This window comes from Rattus rattus, chromosome 4, assembly GCF_011064425.1.
Source record: "Rattus rattus isolate New Zealand chromosome 4, Rrattus_CSIRO_v1, whole genome shotgun sequence".
In the NCBI taxonomy this organism is placed as follows: Eukaryota; Metazoa; Chordata; class Mammalia; order Rodentia; family Muridae; genus Rattus; species Rattus rattus.
The window spans coordinates 86,883,556-86,895,799 of record NC_046157.1 but is presented as its reverse complement, the minus strand read 5'-3'; the positions used below and the strand labels follow the sequence as shown (position 1 = coordinate 86,895,799).

The window sequence follows — 12,244 nt, the reverse complement described above, 5'->3', positions numbered from 1 at the left end:
TATGTTGTGATTTGCCCTGGAGTTACCTGTATTTTGATGCTAATTCCACTGCCCCAAGGAGGGTCACATACTCAGGACTCAGGTGACTTCACCAGAACTTTCTTCCCATTCAAAGTGTAAAATGCAGGTGACGGCAGGTACAGGATAAAAGGAGGCCTGCCATTGGACAAGAAGGAAGGATGGGCAGGAGAAAAGTTTGAAGGAAGAGGAGGAGACTGGACCGGAAAGAGGAAGGGACAGGAGGGACAGAGAGGGCAGCCGGGGTGGAGAGAAAATGGAAGCTGACGTTAGGATTCCACTCTGAGTATTTACAGGTTGTTATCAATGTTCTTAAGGGATGCATGTGTACTGGGCTTTGTATGTTTAGGTGGGCAATTATATCTTATGTGTTGTGTGTTCTTGTATGTGACGGTTTGAGTGTAGGAAAGTGTGCGGCGGCTGGAGACACTGAGCTGCCGTGGAGTTGGGATGTGTGTTTCTGGCATGGAAACCTGCCTTGGGAACTAGAGAGGTAGAGAGATGGCTGCCAGGCTCAGACAGGGGCCTTCGGCAGTGTGATATGGGATGGAGCAGAGCGGGTGAGACGCTTTGCTGATTCAAATCAGATATTTAGCAGATATCTTGGGGCACTGTGGTGTAGACCCAGTGGGGGATAAAAGACAACATTTTATTTTTTATATTTTTACAACAGGTGTATGATGAGAAGCTACCAAAGAATCAATAAAAATATGACATAGAAAAAGAAGTTTCGGGTACTTTGTAATTAAATATTTTTTTTTTACAGGTGATGTGAACATAACGAAAAGGTTGGAAACACAGACAAGAAGAAAACCTCAAATGAACTACTATGTCTTTGTATGCATTGTTTATGAGAGAGGCCACACTGTCCATACACTCTTATAAAATGCATCTCTGGAGCAACAGTAAAAAGAAAAGTAGGAGGGTGCTTGCACATGTAACACATACACACACACACACACACACACACACACACACACACACACACACACTGTGTGTGTGTGTGTGGGTATCCTTGGAAGTGAGTTGCTAAAATACATGAAGCAAGCCAGCATGCTGCCTGTACTTTCAAAACCCAGGATGCTGAACCCATCGTGAAATTTGAGACCTACCTGGACTACACAGTAAGTTCTAGGAGAGCCAGGATAACATAGTGAGATTTTGTCTGAAAATAACAGCAACACATGTGTTAAATCTGTAAAATATGTCTAAAACAATTAGAACAAGAGACACTGAAACCTAGACGGGTTCTATACTATTTTAATGACTAATATCATCTTCAACTTTGCAAAACTCATATTCAGGAGATCAGAGGGGATACCGTTATGCTACAAAGAAAACCCAAAACTTCAGTTAGCTAAGCCATGGACATAGAATAGTTCTAAACCTCTGTTGTGGGAGTCCCAGGTCAGGGGCCTGACTACAGATGTCTCAGCAAAGTATGGCTGGACACTTACTCCAATTAATAGAATCTGAGACAAGTCGAAGTAAATGGGTGAAGAGAATTCATTCCGTATGGAAAGGAAGAGAGATCCAGAATTCTTTAAGCCGATGATTATAGTTGATGAGTTATGTAGAGAAGCAACCAGAACAAGGAAAGGGCGCCTGAAATATCTGGAATTGATTTCAGCTGGGTTGTACAGTGAAATGTCCCTACAGGGTACAGTAGTTGAATACTTGGTCCCCAGTTGTCCATTATTTGTAGATGATAGAGAACCTTTAGAAGGAGGAGCCTTGGTGAAGGAAGTGAAGGTGAAAGTGGGGGCGGGCTTTGAGATTTTTATAGACTCATCCTACTTCCTGTTCCTTCTCTTTGTTTCCTGTCCATGGATGAAGTGAAATCTTTCCACTTCCTGCTCCGGCTGCCACACTTTTCCTGCTATTCTAAGCTTTATCTCTCTACCACTGTAAGCTAAAAACCAACCCTTTCTTCCTTGCGTTGCTTTTGAGCGTGCTATGTTATAACAGCAACAGGAAAGTAACCAATACAGGGTATATGTCTGATGGTCAATATCTCGGACCTCGTCATAGACTTGTCAAGAAGGAAATTGCTGCAGCTGCACATGGTGGTGGAGGCAGGCGGATTGAGAGTTTGGGCTTAGTGTGGGATATACAGTAAGATCACTTAAGCTGCCACCACTGCCAACAGCCCCAACAGAAACAACAGGAAAGCCATTGCTGCCTGGGGTTAGTTTTGACTAAGGTTAGTTTTGCAAGGCTTTTATTGAACCTGTCGCTGCTTACGTTGCTGTTCCTTCAAAGTGACTGCAAGAGAGAACTCAGGAAGGACAAGTCTGAAAGGCAGCATGGAGTCAGGTAAGGTGTAGAACAGCAATTAGAGGTTCTAGACAGCATCCCAGCAGCCTGGAATTAAACCCTGTAGAAGGTGGTGCCCCATAATCTGCCCATTGTGATGTCAACATGAGAGAGGAAAGACAAGGAAAATCATGGCGATGTAGAAAGGGGAAGGACCCATCTCTCTAGAGTCTGGTAGAGTTTCCCATGGGCTAAAAAGCAGGCATTGGAACATCACACAATTAACATTTTCTGTGAAGGGTGTCATCAAATAGGTCATAGACCTTTAATCAATAAATATTTCATGTCGAGATAACAATGACCCGCCCAGGCTTACACACCCTGATTACATGAGAGACGTCTGTGTGTGTGTGTGTGTGTGTGTGTGTGTGTGTGTGTGTGTGTGTCTATGACCTTGGAAGGGCCTCACTCCTTTTCCCAGACATTTTTGCTTGGGAAGACTTGGTTCACAGCAAAGCTATTTCATCTTCTGGAATTCCTGTGATCTTTTCAGTTGTAGCCTTATCAGGTACCCCCCCCCCGCCCCACTCCTCCCTGGAACTACTCTCTACAATCCTACTTACACTTCTTAGCAACTCTTTGAAGGCAACAGCTTCAAAACCCAAATCCTATATAGGAACATTAAAGAGACTGCATGACCCTCTCAGAGAAGCTCATATCTGTGCTCTAGAGTCTCTCTTACTTTCTTCTGGAGTCTCTCTCTCTCTCTCTCTCTCTCTCTCTCTCTCTCTCTCTCTCTCTCTCTCTCTCTCTCCATGTGATTAAAACTTTATATTAAGAATATAGCTTACTTTTGTGTGTGTGTGTGTGTGTGTGTGTGTGTGTGTGTGTGTGTGTGTGTGTGTGGTGTAGCATTTGGTAGTTAGAGGACTACTTGTGAGAGTCCTAACAAGCAGTTACATGTGGCAACAAGTACCTTTATCCTCTAAGCCGCCTTGCTAGTCCTTTATTAAGATAACTTTTAACAAACTCCAACTCAACCTCATACTTCAAGACTGCTCTCAAAATTACTTTCCATGTCAAAGCCAAGACCCCGATTTTTACATGAATCAAGAAACCACCTCAGACTGATTCAGATGACAGTGGAGCTGTGCCTCAGTCTCTGTCTGAGCCACAGACACTGAGGAAGGCTCCTTAAGTGACGAACATCTCTATGTGCACAGCCGAGCAGGAACAGATCCCAAGTTAAAGCTAGAAGAGGTGATGCATGTAAACTGAACGGACACACCAAGCTCCCATCTGTTGTGAGTTACCCGCTGGAAGGCCCTCCATTAGAACACTAGATAGTGCCTAGTCTTGTACTTACCCACTGGACATCTGCCAACTCAAATCATTAATGCTTTTTAACCAAAGCAGCCTCAGACTCCTTGTTACAGTCACAGAACAGCTAGTCCATGAATGGTTTATGTTTTAGGCGTCTCAGTGCTAAATGTTTCATGTACACGTGACGTTAAAATATATTCACTCATTTATTTATGTAGTGCTATTGGAAATGAAACCCGGGATGTCTTAGCTTGATGCCTGATGCTGTGATACCCCAGCCAAAAGCAAACCAACTTAGAGCAGAAAAGTTTATTTCATTGGCCCAGGTTAGAGTCCACAGAAGTCAAGGCGACAGCATCTGAAAACAGCTAGTCACATCACATCCATAGTAAAGAGCAGGGAAAAACCAATGTGTGCACTCTTACTCTTTCTCCAGCTTAGAGAATGCTGCTGCCTGCAGTTGACTGGGTTTTCCTACATCAAATAATGTAGTCAAGACTATGTCCCCAACACAAGCCCACAGGTCAACCTCATCTAGACAGTACCTCACTGAGACTCTCTTCCCAGATGATTCTAGATCGTCTCAACTTGACAATTGGAACTAACCCCTCACGGGTTAGGTACCTAATTTACGACTGAGATAGATGTCTTACCCATTTATTTATTTATTTATTTACTGACATATGTGTGTATCTTAAAATTGATCACATGTTAACTGATTTGTCTTGGGGCAGGTCTGTTCCTGAATGGATGTTGGGAACTCACTATGTCGAAACCATTTGTGTCTTTCTACAATGTCTGACTTTTTTGAATAAAATGAATTTACGATATATGGTGGCTTCTGTTGGCAGCAGTTTGTCAGGTGGTTCTATTTCTCTTGATAGCCCTGGCAGAAGCAAACCTGGGTCCTTTTATTCCAGTCTTTTTATTTATTTGAAATAGAGAATGACATGACCTAGGCTAGCTTCTAAATCTCTACGTAGGTCCTGGATAATCTTGAACTCCTGATCCCCCTGCCTCTAACTCCCAAGTGCTTTGATTACAGAGTATGTCACCATGCTCAGTGTGTATGCTATTGGCGATTGAACCCAGGGGTTCATGCATGGTAGGCAAGCGCTCTAACAACTGAGCTACACCCCCAGCCCCTTTTGTTCCCGTTTTAATTATTTTTTTTTCTTTTTTTCCGGAACTGGGGACCGAACCCAGGGCCTTGTGCTTGCTAGGCAAGCGCTCTACCGCTGAGTTAAATTCCCAATCCCCCATTTTAATTATTAATATCAATTCTCAGCACATTTCACACCACCTAGTTAATTTTGTTCTCTCTCTCTCTCTCTCTCTCTCTCTCTCTCTCTCTCTCTCTCTCTCTCTGTGTGTGTGTGTGTGTGTGTGTGTGTGTGTGTGTGTATTTACAGAATGGTTATAAAGGGGTTAAACTCAAGTGATTTTAGAGGCTGGAGATGAAGGGAAGCTGATGGAGATGGGAAGAGAGCCTTTGGCTGGAGGACATCTAGAGAGACTGCCTCGGCACAGGTTTGAAAGGAGCTAATCATTGATCCAGCTGCAGAGGTAAGGTGTGGGACTGTGAAGGAAGAACCAGGTCTAGGTAGCTGGCTGGCTAGACGGCTGTTTGTCTGTCTATCTGGCAGGCTGGCTGGTGGCTGGCTGGATAGATGAATGGATTGCTGGCTGGATGGCTAGACTGCTGGCTGGCTTCATAGATGACTGGCTGAATAGATGGATGATAGGTCCAGATGGATGAAGAGGAGGGAGGAAAGACAACAGTTACTGTAGGTTACGTCAACAGCAGTGACCAAGTGGAGACTGGTTGTTCTCTGCCTGCTGCTCCCTTGACACACGTACGGAGTTGTCAGATGGCAGGTCAGCGGAGGTCCTACTCATCACAGCACTGGCTGTCCCCTCTTTATATGGCCCTCAGTCTGCTGTGGCTGAAATTCTGGGGTCTGGTTTTTCTGATATAATTTTTAATACACTCATGTATTCCTCCAGTTTCAATTCACCCTAAACAGTATATTGGATGGCACCCTTTCTACTTAGAAAAGGAGTCATTTATCAGTCTGTGCTGTGTGGCCGTGGGTCAAACGGGGACACTCACATGTTCACCATGGCACAGAGCCATCCACCCTCAAAATGGAATAAAAAACAGAGCAAAACAAACAAAAAGCAAAAAGAAACCCTGCTTGTTAACCGGAGTCTCGAGCGTCTGCAGCAAAGCAGTCTTTACCAGAGATGACAATACCCTTGCACACAGCAACTAGGGGCAGCTGCGACTACATGTCCAAGACCTGTGTAAGATCCAAGCAGCCAAAACCCCTGCATGGGTGGGGAAGGTGCTCACAAAGGCCCACTCCTGTCCAAAGGGCTCTTGGCAGTTGATGGCTCCTGTGGGGAGTTGGTTTTCTTTAGGAATTTGAGGGACTAGAGGGATGGCTCAGAGGTTAAGAGCACTGACTGCTCTTCCAGAGGTCCTGAGTTCAATTCCCAGCAACAACAGGATGGCTCGCAACCATCTGTCATGGGATCCGATGCCCTCTTCTGGTGTGTCTGAAGACAGCGACAGTGGACTCAGATATATAAGATAAATAAATTTAACAAAAAGTAATTTAGTCCTGATAGATGGCCCAGATGCCAGCAGATGGTCCTACATATCTATAGCCAGTAGTAAAAGGGCTCAGTGGGAGGGAGGGAAGAAGAAGAAGAAGAAGAAGAAGAAGAAGAAGAAGAAGAAGAAGAAGAAGAAGAAGAAGAAGAAGAAGAAGAAGAAGAAGAAGACGACGAAGAAGAAGAAGAAGGTGGAGGAGGAGATAACATACGTAATGCTGTGAGAAAAAAGTAATGAAGATAGAGGAGGAATTAGAGGGGGAGAGAATGAGAGATGGATTTATCAAGACACATTATATGAATGTATGGTAGGTTTGTTTGTTTATTTGTTTTGGACAGGCTTTCTCTGTATAGCCCTGGCTGTCCTAGAACTCACTCTGACTGACCTCAAACTCAGAGACCTACCTGCCTCTGCCTCCCAAGTGCTGAGATTAAAAGTGTGAGCCTCTACCACCTGGCTCTGTGTGTGTGTGTGTGTGTGTGTGTGTGTGTGTGTGTGTGTGTAAAATTTTTAAATAGTAAAAAAGTGGCCCAGAGCAAGGCACAGGCTCAAAAGAGCACAATATGGAGTAACTCAAGACAGGGTACAGCCTGGTCCCAACAGTGGATGGGGTTTTTATGCAGTGTTCTTGAAAGTGATCCAAATGTGATAAAGCAAAAAAGAGAAACGGAGGCAAAAAAAAAAAAAACGGGAGTCTATTTCAATAAGCAAAATGAAGGTTGTGCTTTGAGCAGTTCAAAAGGAAATGAAAGGGAAGATAAATATGACATTAAAAAGGCAAACGCAGGCCTGGGATTGTAGCTCAGCTCTATAGACCAAACTGACCTCAACATGCTACATTTGATCCAAAACAGCACAAATATCATATGACTGTAATTTCAGCACCTGGGAAGTTGTGGTGGAATATTCAGAAGTTCAAGGACAAGATGGCCCAGCCAGTGGAGTGCTGGCCACCAAGTCTGATGACTTGAGTTTAGTTCTCAGGTGTCTAAAAGGAGAGAGCCAGCCCAGGTAAGCTGTCCTCTGACCTCCTCATGTGTACCGTGGCAATGTGCACCCTCCCCCAACCAATAAATATATGCAATATATTTTTTTAATTATGGATGCTAAATTACACAGCAAGTTGGAAATTAGCCTAGGAGAAGACCCTGTTCTTATTTATTTATTTATTTACTTACTTAATTACTGTTTTTGACACAGGGTCTCACTATATAGCTCTAGCTGTTCTGGAACTTGCTATATAGATCAAACTGACCTCAAACTCAGAGATATGCCTGTCCCTGCCTCCCAAGTACAGGGATTAAAGGTGCACGTGACTATGCAGGGCTGTGAGGCCCTTTCTTTAAAGGGGGTGGGAGTGGGGGAAGTTCCCCAACCCTGTGAGCTTGCTGGTTGTGGTGGAGGATTCCAGTTGGTCACTGAATAGTGCAGTCATGTATACTAGGAAAGTTAAACGAGGGCAGCATTTAGAGAGGGCAAAGGAGTACTTATCAGGGGCCAAGAGAGATAAGGAGTTAGGGTTTATGTGTGTTAATGTTTTAAAGGTATTGTGTGTGTGTGTGTGTGTGTGTGTGTGTGTGTGTGTGTGTGTGTGTGTAAGAGAAGAGGGAGGGAAACAGACAGACAGACAGACACACACACACACACACACACACACACACAGAGAGAGAGAGAGAGAGAGAGAGAGAGAGAGAGAGAGAGAACATGCGTGCAGGTACCCATACAGAAGAAAACATTGGATCCCCTAGAGCTGTAATTATAGGCAGTTGTAAGCTGCCCATGTAGGATGTTGGGATCTGAACACTGAACTTGGGTCTTCTACAAGAGCTGCCCATACACTTGCCTGAGTCACTTCTCCACTGTCGCTTCAAACTAGAAAGACAGCAGATACATTTTCATCCCAGTACAGAACAGAGAGAGGCCCAGGGACTTCTCAGAATGGCTCTGACAGGTTCCTAGGTAAGGCAGGGTCTCTCTTCCTAGTGTTGTGTTTGGAAGGCTGACCGTTTTGAGAAACATTTCCTGGCAAAGTCAGTTTAAGGCCAGTTTATACCTAGTGAGGAGGGCCCAAGGATGAGAACCTTTCCAGAATGTGATGGACTTACATCAGACAACCCTGCCTCACAAGCAGCTCTGTGGTAACTGAATACAGTACTGAGCAGGATGGTCATTAGCCTTCCCTTATGAAGACATAAATGGAAACTCCCGAATGCGCGAAGTGAACCACACGGGGCTATCAGATACAGAGACATAATAGCACACTGTTTGTGATACAAGGACCTTGCTCTTGATTCCCCGTGGCTCCCCGGTTCTTGTGATCTCAGTGGAAAAGATTCAGATAAGACACACAAAGCTCAATGTAGGAGACACATAAGATTTGTTACAGAGTAATGGCGAGAGAGGATGGGGGCCTTAGGGACCATCATGAGGCTGTATTCTCAAGGGAGAAAATGAACAGTGGCTAGAAAGACCACCGGGCAGAGCTGTATGTTAAGGCAGCTTCATGCTACTTCCTCAAGGGTCTGGGTCCCACAGACTTTTCTGAGGTGATTGACAGGGCCATGGGATGGACTCCCAAAGGCACAACCATATGTCTTTGTTCCTCACCAGGAATCCTCCTGCTTAAGAGTAATCACAAAATGTTCCTGGCCGTCTCCACCCGGGGCCTGAGATAAAACTCAGATTTTATTCTTTTGATAAAAAAAAATAAATATGTACCAGAGCAGATTAGAAGAACCTTAGAGAGATGGTGTTGGATAGAAAACTCAATGGTTAAGAGTTAGTTCTGCTCCTGCAGAGTAGGGTACCCTATACTCATAATGGGACAGCTCCACACTGCCTCTGCCTCCAGCTTCAGGGAATCTTTCCACCTCTTCTGGGCACCTGTATTCACGCACGCGCGCGCGCGTGCGCGCGTGCACACACACACACACACACATATAATTTCATAAACAAATATACATCTTAAAAAAAAGCTGGACATGTTGGCATATAGCTCAGCATCCCAGAAGCAGAGATGGTCTCTGTGAGTTTCAGGTCAATTTGCCTGACATAGGGAGTTTCAGGACAATCAAGGCTACATAATGGCAGCCGAAGAAGAAGAAGGAGGAGGAGGAGGAAGAGGAGGAGGAGGAGGAAGAGCAGCAGAAGGAGAAGCAGGAGAAGGAGGAAGAGGAGGAGGAGGAGAAGGAGAAGGAAGAAAGTAGAAAGAAGAAAGAAGAAAGAAGAAAGAAGAAAAGAAACAATAAAGACAGAAAAAAGAAAATTAAAGAAAAAAATTATAATTTATAAAAGTAGCATTGGGTACCAGGAGGAAACATCTTTCCTTTAGTGGTCCTCAACAAAGTCCTGTTCCCTCCCATAAAGCCTTTTTTATGTTTAGCTGAGAGCTAACCTTTCCCATAAATAATATTCAGCTCAAAGCTGAGGGGAAAATTGTAACACTTCTGCCACCCTCAAGCCTAACACATTACCAGGAACACCGGAGGCAGCAGAACAGGTCTGGCAACATTAGGGCCTCCCAGATGATTATGGTAATGATCTCTCAGACAGATAATATCTAAGTAGCTAGCCACCTGACATGGTAGAGCATGATACGGGGCAGGGGTGGTGGGGACGCGCGACGTAGGGGAGGAAAGGGTTTATTTGGCTTCTAACTCCCAAGTCTGTGATTTCTGGGAAGTCAGGGTGTGAGCCCTGGCAGCTCATCACATCCCATCCAAAGTCACAAGCAGAATAGTCACAGTCGTGCCCACAGCCCGCCCTGAGCTGGATAATTAATTCCTCACTGAGACACACTTCCCAGGCTGTTCCAAGACCTGTCAAGTTGACTATTTGAAGCTAATCAGCACAAATATTCAGACAGTGAAGCCTTAACTGCCCTTCGAGTGGGGCGATTTTCTTTTAGATAACAGATTCTTTTGATTTGAACCAAATCTTGAAAGGAATTTGTACTCTAATGCAAGAGGCCCTGTCCCCCTAACCGTGTAATGGTTTCATGGTTTCTGCTTTACAGATAGAGTCCACTTATGTGATCTAGGGTGGAACTTGAACGTCCACTTCCCGTGGCTTCACGCTCCCCAGTGCAACTGTGAGAAGAGACTCTAAAGTGAGACCTTTATACCTCTTCCCTTGACTGTGGGACCATCGACACAGCAGTCCTCGCGAAACTGGAGTTACCCTGGGGATCTCATACTGGGTATGAAGCTGGCTGACAGCCAGGAGATGAGCTCACTTTCCAGGAAGAGATTTCATGCTCTTGACAGTCTTTCAGATGACGTTGCAAAAAAAACCTACCACGTCAGGGTTACCAGAACACATGTGGGACTGAGAGAACCCCAGTGACTTTAGTGACTGTGATTACAGATACCTTTGTGCCTGGCTCCCTCTTCCTCCTTTTTGGTTTTCTTAAAGAAAAATTATTTCTTTTTACTTTTTTTTTTCCTTTTTCTTTTTTTCGGAGCTGGGGACCGAACCCAGGGCCTTGTGCTTGCTAGGCAAGCGCTCTACCACTGAGCTAAATTCCCAACCCCTCTTTTTACTTTTTTTAAAAGATTACAACATTATTGCATCATTTCTTCCTTCCAAAAGTTCCCATGCATCCCTACCTGCTCTATTTCAAATGTCATGGCCTCTTTTTTTTTTTTTTTTTAATTTATTTATTTTATGTATGTGAGTACACTATCACTCTCTTCATTCACACCAGAAGAGGGCACTGGATCCTATTACAGATGGTTGTGAGCCATCATGTGGTTGCTGGGAATTGAACTCAGGACCTCTGGAAGAGCAGTCAGTGCTCTTAACCACTGAGCCATCTCTCCAGCCCGGCCTTTTTTTTTAATAACTGATATTACATGCATATACATGTAAATGTCATACATAAACATACATATATTTATATCATGCCTAAGCACGTAAATACCACAAGCTTGGTTTGTAGCCTGTGTGTTACTTGAGCCCCTTAATTCTTTGTGAATGGCTAAGGCCCCATAATCTCCTTCCCATCCCAGTCCTTAGTGACATCCTCCTTAAGCTCATGCTTAGGCAGTCCTGTTGGTGAGACTTTATGGGCGTGGCTTCTGGCCCATACAATCTCCCAACAAACTTCCTGCCTCTCTGGCTCTAACCATTTTTCCACCTCCTTTTCTGTAATCATACCTGAGACTTAGGTACAGAAGTTACGTTGTAGATGTATATGTATCGGTTGGGACTATGCTCCGGAACTCGGGGTTTTGTTGGGTCGTAGCCCGCAATGGTCACCATCTGTTGTAAAGATAAGGTTACTTGACGAGCACGAGGCCCACCCTTTTCTGTGGGTGTAAAGACAAGCATTTAGAATGTAGTTAGGGATTGTGCTGGGCTAGTAACGTGGCAGTTGCAGGTTCTCCTCCAAGATCTGTGACTTACTTCACTAGCTCTAAGCAGTTGACTAGGTTTCCAGTGAGTGGGTCTAAAGTCCAATCAGAGAGCTTTTGGTTACGATCAAGACGTACGCGCCGTACTGCCCTCTCCGGTCATTGAGCCATGCTGGCTGTTGTGGTTCATAGGCTCTGTGGCTGGGTAGGACTCTTGGTTACTTCCTTCTTCTTTCGGGAGCTTGCTGGTGCCTTCTGACGCCACGGAAATTAGTCCTCAGGCAAAAAGCCTTCAGGTCATTCTAGCTCAGGGTCCTCTGGGCTCTGTGTCTGAAATACACGGCGTGTTCAACAACAGGGACTTACCTTCTATGTCTGGGAGGCGGGGCATGCAGAGTCAGTAACAATAACCTATAATGTTTTGGGAGTCTCTTGGACAACCCTAACCAACACCTCAAAAGGGAGCCTCTCAAAAAAAAAAAAAAAAAAAAGGGAGCCTCTCATGACAGGTATTGAGCTTTTGTAAAACAGTCTTTGGCTTCTGGAGGGAGTATTGTCAAGTCAGATAGGGAAATTTCATTTAAACTGTATATTTAGATGTATGCGCTAACTTGTATGTACTATACGTACTTTTAGATAGATAGTTAATTGTAAGGTACCTTATAACTCTTTC

At 44.5% G+C, this 12,244-nt stretch overlaps 1 pseudogene; it reads right to left on the bottom strand.

The window, feature by feature from the left end:
- Window positions 1-11,962, bottom strand: part of LOC116898409 — a 41,658-nt pseudogene extending 29,696 nt beyond the window's left edge.
- Window positions 11,963-12,244: the final 282 nt, after the last annotated feature.